Source organism: Stegastes partitus, unplaced genomic scaffold, assembly GCF_000690725.1.
Source record: "Stegastes partitus isolate 25-593 unplaced genomic scaffold, Stegastes_partitus-1.0.2 Scaffold351, whole genome shotgun sequence".
In the NCBI taxonomy this organism is placed as follows: domain Eukaryota; kingdom Metazoa; phylum Chordata; class Actinopteri; family Pomacentridae; genus Stegastes; species Stegastes partitus.
In genome coordinates, this window is record NW_007578082.1 from 622,628 (window position 1) to 633,759 (window position 11,132).

Consider the following 11,132-nt stretch of genomic DNA (forward strand, 5'->3'; position numbering starts at 1 on the left):
ATCATATTTGAAGAATACCGTAATTTCCAGACTATAAGCCGCTACTTTTTTCACACGCTTTGAACACTGCGGCTTATACGATGATGCGGCTAATTTATGGATTTTTACGAATTTGTCTCGAGACAAAAGTAAAGAAGACGACTTTAGTGGTTTTAGGAAGATGAAGATAGCGATCAATGACTTTTCCTGGTAGGTGACTGTATTTTTCCTTTTTTCAACCAGCCATGTTACAGGTACTGTTTGGAAAAAAGCATTTACGTATTTCTGTACGTTACCGGTACGTATTTAATTAAAAGTTAAAAAAATCTTTCTGTGTAAATATCTCAAGTTAAACGTGGACACCTGCGGCTTATAGACAAGTGCATCCTATATATCTAGAATAATTTTTTTCTTTTTAAAGTTAATGGGTGCGGCTTATCTTCAGGTGCGCTCAATAGTCTGAAAATTACAGTATATACATTTTATTTGCTCAGGTTAAAGTGAATCATGCGAGCATGTTTGTCCCTGGCATTCGAGAGTCCAGTTTGACTGTGTCAGTAACAACATAGGAGCCATGATCAACTGTTTTCTTCATATGTAATAGTAACTAAGCTAGGAAGCATTAACAGACATCACAGTATTTGTCAACTCAGTGACCGCTGGTGAAAGTAACTAATTGGTAGGGCTGTACCCGCTACTGGAATTCTGTACCCAGAATGTTGTCAGTCGAGTTGTTCAGCAGGATTGGTCTACTTTTATATTTCTTTGTAAACATAAAAACTTAGTATGAAAACAAGAATAGAAAACCTAACTTGAAGTTGGTTAAACAGTGGGGTTAAAGGGCTTCAGTTGTGTATTAAAGTCCATAAAACTTTCTTCCAGGGGAGAATATTAATCAGACGTTTCTCCCTAACTTGATTTTCATATCTTGTCACTTTTTTATATTTTTTAAATCATGCACAGATCTGAGTGATGTCCAAGAAATGAAATGATTTTGCTTTTTGTCTTGTGTTTTGTGTTTTAGTTACAAACGTTGCACATATTGCATGACTTAGCTCAACATTGCACAACTTCGGGATAACGTATAGCACAGTTGCTCAACTTTACAAGGTTCCTTTAAGTACTGTGACCCCTGCAGTACAAACTGTGACCTTACCGCTTATCATATGAACAGAAGGAGAAAAAAAATGTTTTTTGTTTTTAAGTTGGCACTTAAGAACTCCGGATTGTCTGCCAGAGGCTCATACTGAGAGTGAAGGACATGTGAAGGCTCTGCCAGTATTCTCTGCTCATCTGAAGTTTGAAGGGACTGTTTTACTTCCCTCTGGCCTTCATGGCAGTCTGAGCAAGAGAGGCGAGCTTTGACTTTGAATTTACTGAAAGGTCACCATGCAAATCTTAACTCTATACCTGATTAGGCTCTCCAAGACTGCCTGACTGAACAGATGGGTTCAGTGCTGTGAAATAGTATTTACCCCTTTCAGGAATTCTTTTTTAAAAAATTTTTTTTAATGAATATTTCCCCTACTTAAATATTTAATACCATAAAACAAAGTTAAATATTAGACAAAGATAAGCAAACTAAACACAAAATGCAGTTTTTAAATGATGATTTAATGTTTTAATTGAAAAAGCTATCTAAACCTACCTGGCCCGATGTGAAAGTAATTGCCCTCTTGTTAAATCATGAATTAACTAATCACATTTTTTTTTAGAAAGCTGCATTCACTTTCACTGACTACACCCAAGCCTTATTACCTCCGAACCTGTCCAATCCAGAAATGGCTTAAATAGAACCTGTCTGACAAAATGAAAATGGCCAAAAGGTCTCAAAAAGCTGCAACAAAATGCTGCGATCCGAAGAACTTCAAGAACAGTTGAGACATAAACTAATTGACATCTGTCAGTCTGGAAAGGGTTATAAAGCCATTTCTAAAGTTTTAGGACTCCAGCGAACCACAGTGGGAGCCATTATCCACAAATGGAGAAAACATGGAACAGTGGTGAGCCTTACCAGGAGTCGGTAGACCAAAATGACCCCAAGAGCACAGCGACGACTCATCCAGGAGGTCACAAAGGAACCCAGGGCAACATCTGAAGAACTGTAGGCCTCCCTCGCCTCAGTTAAGGTCAGTGTTCATGACTCAGCAATAAGGAAGAGACTGCAGGGAAAAAATGAGATGAGACCAAAGCTGAACTTTTTGGAAGGTGTGTGTCTCATTACATCTGGCGTAAAAGTAAAACATCATTTCAGAAAAAGATCATCATACAACAGTCAAACGTGGTGGTGATAGTGTGATGGTCTGGGGCTGCTTTGCTGCTTCAGGACCTGGACCACTTGCTGTGATTAATGGAACCATGAATTCTGCTCTCTACCAGAAACTCCTGAAGGAGAGTGTTCGACCATCAGTCCGTGACCTCAAGCTGAAGCGTACTTGGGTTCTGCAGCAGGACAACGATCCAAAACACAGCAGCAAGTCGACTTCTGAATGACTTTCAGAAAACTAAATGAAGGTTTGGAGTGGCCGAGTTAAAGTTCGGACTTGAATCCGATTAAAACGTTGTGGCAGGACCTTCAAAAGGCCGTTCATGCTCGAAAACCCTCCAGTGTTGCTGAATTCAAACAATTCTGCAAACAAGAGTGGGCCAAAATGTCTCCACAGAGATGTGAAAGACTCTCTGCCAGCTATAGAAAACACTTGAGTTCAGTTGTTGCTGCTGAACGTGGTCCAACCAGTTATTCGGTTTAGGGGGCAATTAGTTTTTCACACAGAGCCAGGTAGCTTTGGATAGTTTTCTTTCCTTAATTAATAAAATCATCATTTAAAAGTGTGTTTACTTGGGTTGTCTTTGTCTGATATTTACATTTGTTTGATGACCTTAAACATTAAAGTGGGAAAAATATGCAAAAAAATAAGAATTTGAGGAGGCGATGAATACTTTTTCACGGCACTGTACGTCACGGGTCAATCCCACACACTCAAGCATAGGCTGTCAACACCAGTTTTCCAGGTAAACATATTGTTATCGTGTTTTTGTTTATTTTCCGAGGATGTCTAGGGGGGACCTCATGATGGCAAAAGCTTACACATTAGAAAAAATGATAAATATAAAACTTTATCAGCATAATGGATATGCAATTTCTTTTTAATCAAACTAAAATGCAAAGGTTCTACTTTTTTTATATTTATAACTCAAAAATCTGTGTGCTGTTCAATGTATTAAAAAGCAGTTAGAGTGGCTCTAAAGCTTCTGTCATCACATTTGGCTTTATGCTTTATGTAAAGCACAAGACCACATTCATACACCAAAGTGTTCATCTGCGTCCGTATTGGTATGTGTAAAAACTCCAATTTAAAAGGGCATGTTAATCTTATCAACAATCCTGTGACTCAGTGTGTTGGGCATCGTGTAAACCAAACCCTTCCCATCACTCTGCCACTGATTTTGTACATGTGAATGTTTTTTTGTGTGTGTTTGCAGCAGTGACCTCCTTTCATGTAGCAGCCCACACATTTCAGAAACTCAGTGGTTTTTACTGACCTAGAACAAGGGGAAGGGGGCTCAGGAAATCCATGGCTGCGTGCGTGCTTGCATCTGTGTGTGTGTGCCTGTGTAACTGTAAATGTAGGCATATGTGCGTAAGCCTTTTATAGTCTTTTTGAAAGCCAGTAACATAATAGCGCACACCATTTTTCTCCAAAAACGTCGTTCTCACTTTCTCTTTCTCCCCTCCCTCACGCTGCCTCTCTTTCATTTGTCTCTCGCTTTGACAAATAGGGCCGACGTCCATTAGGATGCTTTATGAGGTGATGGTGACACAGGGCACTCTTGACGGCCCCATAACACTGTCTCAACTCCCCAAACACACACACACACACACACACACACATACACACTCTCAAGTCTCCCTGTCTCTCTCCGCCTCCTCGTTCATCCTTTGTGCTCTTTAATATCGGAGCTCATTGCTCTTTGTCATCCGTTGCAATGCATCCCTCTGCTGTCTTGTGTAGATGTGTGTGTGTGGCTGAATCCCTTGGCTCTCCTCGCTAGTCGAGAACCAGGCGCTACACACGTCTGATCTATGATCCAGGGCTGGCTTTTATTCTGAGGGTAACATACAGTGTTTCCTCTGTGGGCGGGGAGTGTGTGTGTGTGTGTGTGTGTGTGGGGAGAGAGTAGGGGGGCGTCCTAATGAAGGCCACTCAGGGCGGCCTCTCTCCCGGCCTCTAATGCATCCCAGGCCCCCCGGACTGGCTGGCAGGCTGGATGACTGGTAGGTAGGGCTCAAGGGTGCACAACAGGAAAGTAGGTGTACTGCATAAGCCTGCTTCGCTCGACCCATCCACCCCCCACACACCCCGTTCTACAGACCCACACTCCAAACGGTGCCCGTGGTGTCAAAGAGCACCTTGAGACCGCCTCTAATGAATCTCCTGCCCACAGCGACGTTCGATATGAAAGCAGCACCTCGACCAAAGTGTGCTACTATTCAAAAACTGACGGAACGGGTCACTAGTAGGTCTAAATTTCTTGCCTCGCGGATGCCGTACAGTCAAAACCACCGCGGAGGACTGGTTGGGATTTACGTGAAGAAGTGTCTCACCTTTTAATGTCAAACACTTCCCACAAAATGTCACTCATTGTACTCGTGCGTATCAGCATGGAGAAGTCAGACTAAAACAAAACTGTTGCACTCTGGGAGTTGACTCAACTTCTGTCACCACAGATACAACCTACACACCCACAGCAGAGACTCAAAAGTGACGTTTGCGATATTCTTTGTTCTTATATTGGTGGAAAAAGTCCATGAAAAGACCGTTGGTGCTACTACAAGTGTGTATCGGTCTGATACAGATTAGTCATTTCTCTCCCTGAGCTCCGCTGTTGTCCAAAAGCTATTAAAATCATAGCAATGAGCCCCACTGTTGCACTGAACAGCCTGTTGCCTTTTTTATCATGCATGTTATTATAGCTGCTTTTTTATGAATCCCACATAAACCATCCTGGTGCTGTAAATATTCAGTAGTGCTCCAACTCTTCCCCTGAAAATAGCCCTGAACCAGTGCTCACCTGCTTTGAGTGTTTTTTTCAAGAAATTTAAGGTGGAGTGTATGTTTCTGGAGAAAGACTGACAGTATTTAGCTGTGATCTGTATTAGCTTTATTGGATTAATATTGCTCAGTCTGTTTTCAATATATTGAAAATGTACTCACGTCTCCCCCCAAAAAAGTCAGACTTTCGTAGTAGTCACAGTCCATTAAAACATATGTATGTGCATGTTTTACCAGAAAGAAAAATTTTACTGTTGAAGCGATGCAAACACACGCACACACACATATATATGCACTTTGTAATAGCAATATCGACCTTTTTTTTTGTAACGAAAATCATGCTTCTCACTATTTGTGTCCTTCAAGTTACGAAACACAACTGCAAACATGCACAAAGAAACGATATCAACAATGCGCACCAGTTGTGCGGGCAGAGGACTCTGTGTATTCGCAGACAGCTGATTATCTGGGTTTCAGTGCCTCACTGGTGCAGACCAACATGGAAATGAGAAACTTGCAAATATCCACGTCGGCCGTGTGGTTTTAACACCTTGTGTCTCGAATATAAATTGTACACAGTGATAGGGAACACTGTTATGATGTTGTAATGTCACAGAGGCAGTTGAGTAAAGTCCAAATGTATTTTTACATTCTATGTATAGTTTGATTGGTGGCGTGTTCAGAGGTCATTGAGAGAGGCATCTTCTGTCCCATGCTGGTTTTAGTGCGTGGGAGTGTGTGTGTCTGCCGATTTACTGTATCTGGTCCTTTGCTTTCCTGCTTGTCTGGCTGGTGGTGTTTCTGTGCAGACACCTAAGCATGTGTTTCTCCATATGTGATAGACACCTGCCTTTATAGCAAGTATATGGCAGCCTCGTTAGCTTGGAAGTAAGAACTTTAATTCTTCAAATGCATATGGATACTAGTTTATAAATAGAATGCAATAGAAAGCAATAGAAGTGCAAATTACGTATATACATATTTACAATATTTGTAGTTATAGATAAATAGATAGAGAGGCTTAAATATGTATATAAAACGTACTTTATTGATGTTTTTGTTTCGTGCACATGTAACACATGGTAGTGCTGTAGTACGATCTCTCAGTTTTGAAGACAGCATTTCTGATGATGTTTCCCACGCTCATCGCTGTAAATAGGTCTACAGGCTGCTGGGTTCATTTGTAAAATACACACACACACAGACACACACACGCACACACATACACACACAAAGATTGTGTCACTAGCACTTTGATCCATGCATAGGTTCACCTACTATATACATTGTATGGCACAGCTTTGACAGAAGCAGGTGCTTTTTGCATTTTCTTCCTTAGAAGGCACAAGAAAAGCCAAAGTGTGCATCTTTCTGTGCTTATACGCAGATTGTTGCGTGCGTGCGTACATGTATGTGTGTGTGTGTGTGTGTGTGTGTGTGTCGGCTGTCTGCAGTCTGCTGTCTGGGAGCGGGTGTATAGCCAGGTGCTTGCTGACATACTGGGGCTTTGTGGTTGTGGTTGGTGGCTTGCTTGCTGTGCAGACGACCGAGAAGGAACTGTCTATTTTTTTTCTGTATTTCTATCTGCTTGTGTGTATGTGTGTGCTTTTGAATATAACATGAATATAGATTCTATTCTATATCGTTCACAGACTGTTTCGTGACAAGACTAGGGGGATTTGGTTTCCGCTGCAGTGCTACTTGAGTGCATGTGAGTGTATACGTGTTTGCTGCAGTCTGCCTGTCTGCGACTGCAGATATGTCAACTTCTCTTTATTCTTCAGTTTCCTAATACATTTTTCGAAGCGTGTCTGCTACAGTACATGCTGCAGGAGCAACACAGCATCATCCCTCCCCTTGTTTTGTCTACAGTCTCCACAGTGAACCTCTGTGTTTGTCGGTTTCTAATGTAGCCGTACTGTATAAACACACCAGCAGGCAGCTTTTAGAGGTAGCAGGTGATAGATCAGAGGATATAGTAGCATTGGCTTTATCAAAGGCCCTGTTCCAACCCACATGAGGAGTTCATTGCGGGCTCACTACAAAGGGAAACAATGGTTGGAGTGGGAGTACATAGCACACTGCCATTCCCGCAGCCTTGGCTCAGGCCCTGTGTGGCACAGTGTCACATGATGCCTGAGGTGAATATGACTGTGGCCAAGGGGCTCGAAGCAGCAGCACAGGTCTGTAAGCACATGACATCGGTGCAGTATGGCAGTACGCTTGGCTAACCATATCAGTGCTTTTATCATGCGGTGAAACAGCAGACTGGTTAACGAGATCATATTGATTGCGACTATTTTTAAGCCCATAATGATGAATTCTCCATTAGTCAGGGATCATTTTGAGTCATATGTGTCTGATTAATGGCTCCAGCGTGGTTATGGATCTCTCTTTTTTTTTTCTTTTTCTTTTGGTCCTTTGGTAAATTTAGGCTTTCTGCCGATGAGTGATGCACCACCACACCCAGGACAACATCTAATTACATCCCGCTTCATTCTTTTGATTAAGTACAAGGCAGATCATATATAATATGACACAAACAACTTTGATGTTTGAATGTTTGTTAAATGCTTTCTCAAGCGGTGTTACACCTTTGTTGCGTTTCTATAGGGAGAGAAAAAGAACAAGGCTGACGTTGCCACAGAACAGGACATATGTTGCCGCATTCTCACGGTGTTGGTTAGCCAAACCTCCTTACCCAGAACTCTTGGCTAGGTTCTGCTAAGTTGAGTCATCTCGACACAGCTAAAGGCTTCACCCACACACAAACCACTGCATACAATCTGAGTCACAGAGATGAAGTACTTTAACCTGTGCACATACACATTACATACACAGACTTAGACATTATCAGTGTCCCTATTCAACCTTGTTCAGTTGTAGATTGGCTGATTGGAAAATTGAATTTTCCATTCTTTAGACCCATCAGGAGGCACAAGTGAAACTACTGAGAAAATGTCGTTTGAGGAAAACATATCAGTGTGCAACGCAGCCCACATCTGCTGCTCAGTTGTACCTCACAATTTTGCAAAAAAAACCTAAGCTGGTTTCTACAAACCCACTCACATACACTATTTTTTCCACTGCAACGTCAACATATTCTACATCACCTGGTATTGCAATGAGCTGTCACTGTTGTGATTAATGCGCATATGGGAATGACTTGTTCTGTTGCATCACTGTGAATCATTGTTCCACAGAAAATACTGTTAGATTTGGCACACATTAAAAGCTTTATTTTTGAGTGACTGCTCCTATATTTCAAAGGGAATAAATAAATGTTTTAAAAAACATTATTCTGGAACCAACACGAGAAGTATTTTGTGAAACATGATTTCTTTGGAACAACAGAATGAGTCATTCTAACGGAATGCCAACTGTAGTAAGTTGTCAAAGCTGGTTATGGTGGCCAGTAAAGGGGTTGGACTGCACAGTACTGTGGTTTGTTAATGTTTCATTTAAGTCAAGTCAGGACAAGATGCAGGAAAGTGACAAATAAAGGAAAGATGTCTTGGTAAGGTGTTGAATCACAATGTGCTACCAGAGCAGCCTCACTGCACCTCAGTATTGGTTGTTCAGGTCTTTAAACTCTTTTGGAGGGATGAACACGGTTCTTCCAAAAGATATGACCGTAATTTCCAGACTATAAGTCGCTACTTTTTTCACACGCTTTGAACACTGCAGCTTAAACAATGATGTGGCAAATTTAGGTGTTTTTTGCGATTTTTCCGAATTTGCCTCGATACAAAAGTGACATCGAGAGCGACAACGAAAGAGAGCCTGAGGAAGTGTTTGACGAAGAAATTCCGAGGCTGTTTAATTCCGACACCGAAGAAGACAACTTTAGTGGTTTTAGTGCGCAGGAGGAAGATGAAGATAGCGATCAATGACTTTTCCTGGTAGGCTACTCTATTTTTTTATTTTTTTTTAACCAGCTGTGTTACAGGCACTGTTTGAAAAAAAGCATTTACGGTACGTATTTGTGTATGTTACCGGTACATATTTAATTAGAAGTTTTAAAAAATCTTAGTGAGTTAGTGAGTGCGACTTATATTCAGGAGCGCTCAATAGTCTGAAAATTACGGTACCTCATTTGGTGTTTTGATAATGGTGGTGAAGGGCACTGTCTAACCCATCAGTCCGATTTAGTTTGCTTGAGATCTGATGATTGCAAAGGCCATAGCATATCAATTAACCAATCCTGACTCCTCCTAACTCCCAGCTAATCCAAAAATGAGCAGAAAAGTGAATTGATCAGAGTTGAGCCATACAACCATCTCTGGGCCTCATGACTGTATCGACTTGTCACTCAAAGCGGCCATGCCCCCAATTCTGCAAGATTTAAAGCTGTGATACAATTTAAATGGGTAAGTGATAAAAAAAAATTCAACCCCGTAAAGTTGTCATGAATAGTAAAATTAGCTACAGAGACCAAACCCATTGTTGCACCAGCCTGTAAATGTGTTTATTTCTGCAGTAAAGTTGGGCATTTTGGCAACAGGGGTCTATGAAGCTTGAGTCACTTTTGGATTCAGCCTCAAGTGGCCATTCAGGGTACTGCAATTTTTGATACTTTCATGTTGGCTTCACTGTTCAGCCACAGAAGTTGCAGCTTGCTGAGAGCAACTTTGTGTTTAATTTCTTTGACTCATTCCTCTACGAGTGAAACGTGAACTCGAACCATGGCAGCAAAATCCCCACCCACATCAAAACAGAGCCACCAGAACCCCTCACTGTAGGGGCCAAGACGTCAGATTTTTCCTTTGATTTGTCACCTGCCTGTATGTGCCGAAACGTAGATAGGGAGACATCGTGGCTGGAAAGCAAATACTTTGCTTTATTTCTCTTTATTATTCATGTCTTCAGATGCAAAAGCAGTTCAAAAGTTAAACAAAAAACAGACCATATAGAAAACAAAGAAATATGCAGTTACATTTTTTTTCAGTTTGACTGAGAAATTCATCATTTGAAACCTAAACCTTCAATCAAAATAAGCAAAGCTAGGAAAATACTCATGGTGGAATGTCGGCGGACTTTCAAAACTTGAGCCTTTTGCTTATAAAACAGAAATATGTTGAAGGATACACTTTATTTTCTGAAGTGATTTTAAAGTTTGCTGAAAGGTTTCAGTGGGTGTGAATGTGTTTTTGGTTTGTTTGTCATGTGCAGAGAGCAGACCTGCCTGCTGTAGTTGAGTGAAATCAGAGACAGGTTGGCATGGGTAAGACTTGCCTTGGCACAGCTCAGGCCGCAGACGGGTTCCGGTATGAGTTTACAGTATAGTTTGCCTCTCTGTGGCTTGACAGTTCTGTGCTCTGAGAAAGACTTAACCATGCGACAGACATGCTATGCACTTTCCCACAGCCACTGAGCAACTAAGGCTACTCTTATGGTTGCTTAACATTTACACTTGGCTACCTACTTGGCACTCTGATATTGCAGTTGCTTCATTTTTTTTTTTTTCCTCTTCCTCTTAAGAGAAGCACCAAACCTTGTTGTGGGCTTGAAGCAAGAGAGATGTGGTTGTCTCTCATCATGTTGGCAGCAAGTTTTGACACTTGAAGTGACTAAAGGTCAAAGTTAATCAGTGTGCTTTGTGATAATCCCTGTGGTGCCTTATAAGAAAGAACAAGATGAATAATTTTAATTGCTGTTTCCTTCAGGCTGCGCAAGTATAGTTGGGTGACGCATGGTTTACATAAGCAATTTCAAAGCCAACGGTCAACAGCCTAAAAATGTGTGGCAGATATGAATCACCTCATCCAACACTTGTGGTTGCCATAAACGTCTCACTCGTTAACTGGATGTTTCCATTATGCTAATGAGGACAGCAGACGTGCCTCCAAGCCCACATCTGTGTATAGCTCAATCTCGGCAAGGAGCTCCAATGTACCTACACACTTGGAACAATTTAAGTGACATCACACAACTATATGTCTCTATACTAATTAGATAGTTGTTGCATTTTACATTTATGTGCACTTTTAAACACTGAAACTTTGAGTGCATTTCTCCTGCATGGTAACACACAGTTGTTACTTTCAGTTTGGTCAGAAATGCTGAGGAGAATGAATCATCACGATTACACATTGTACA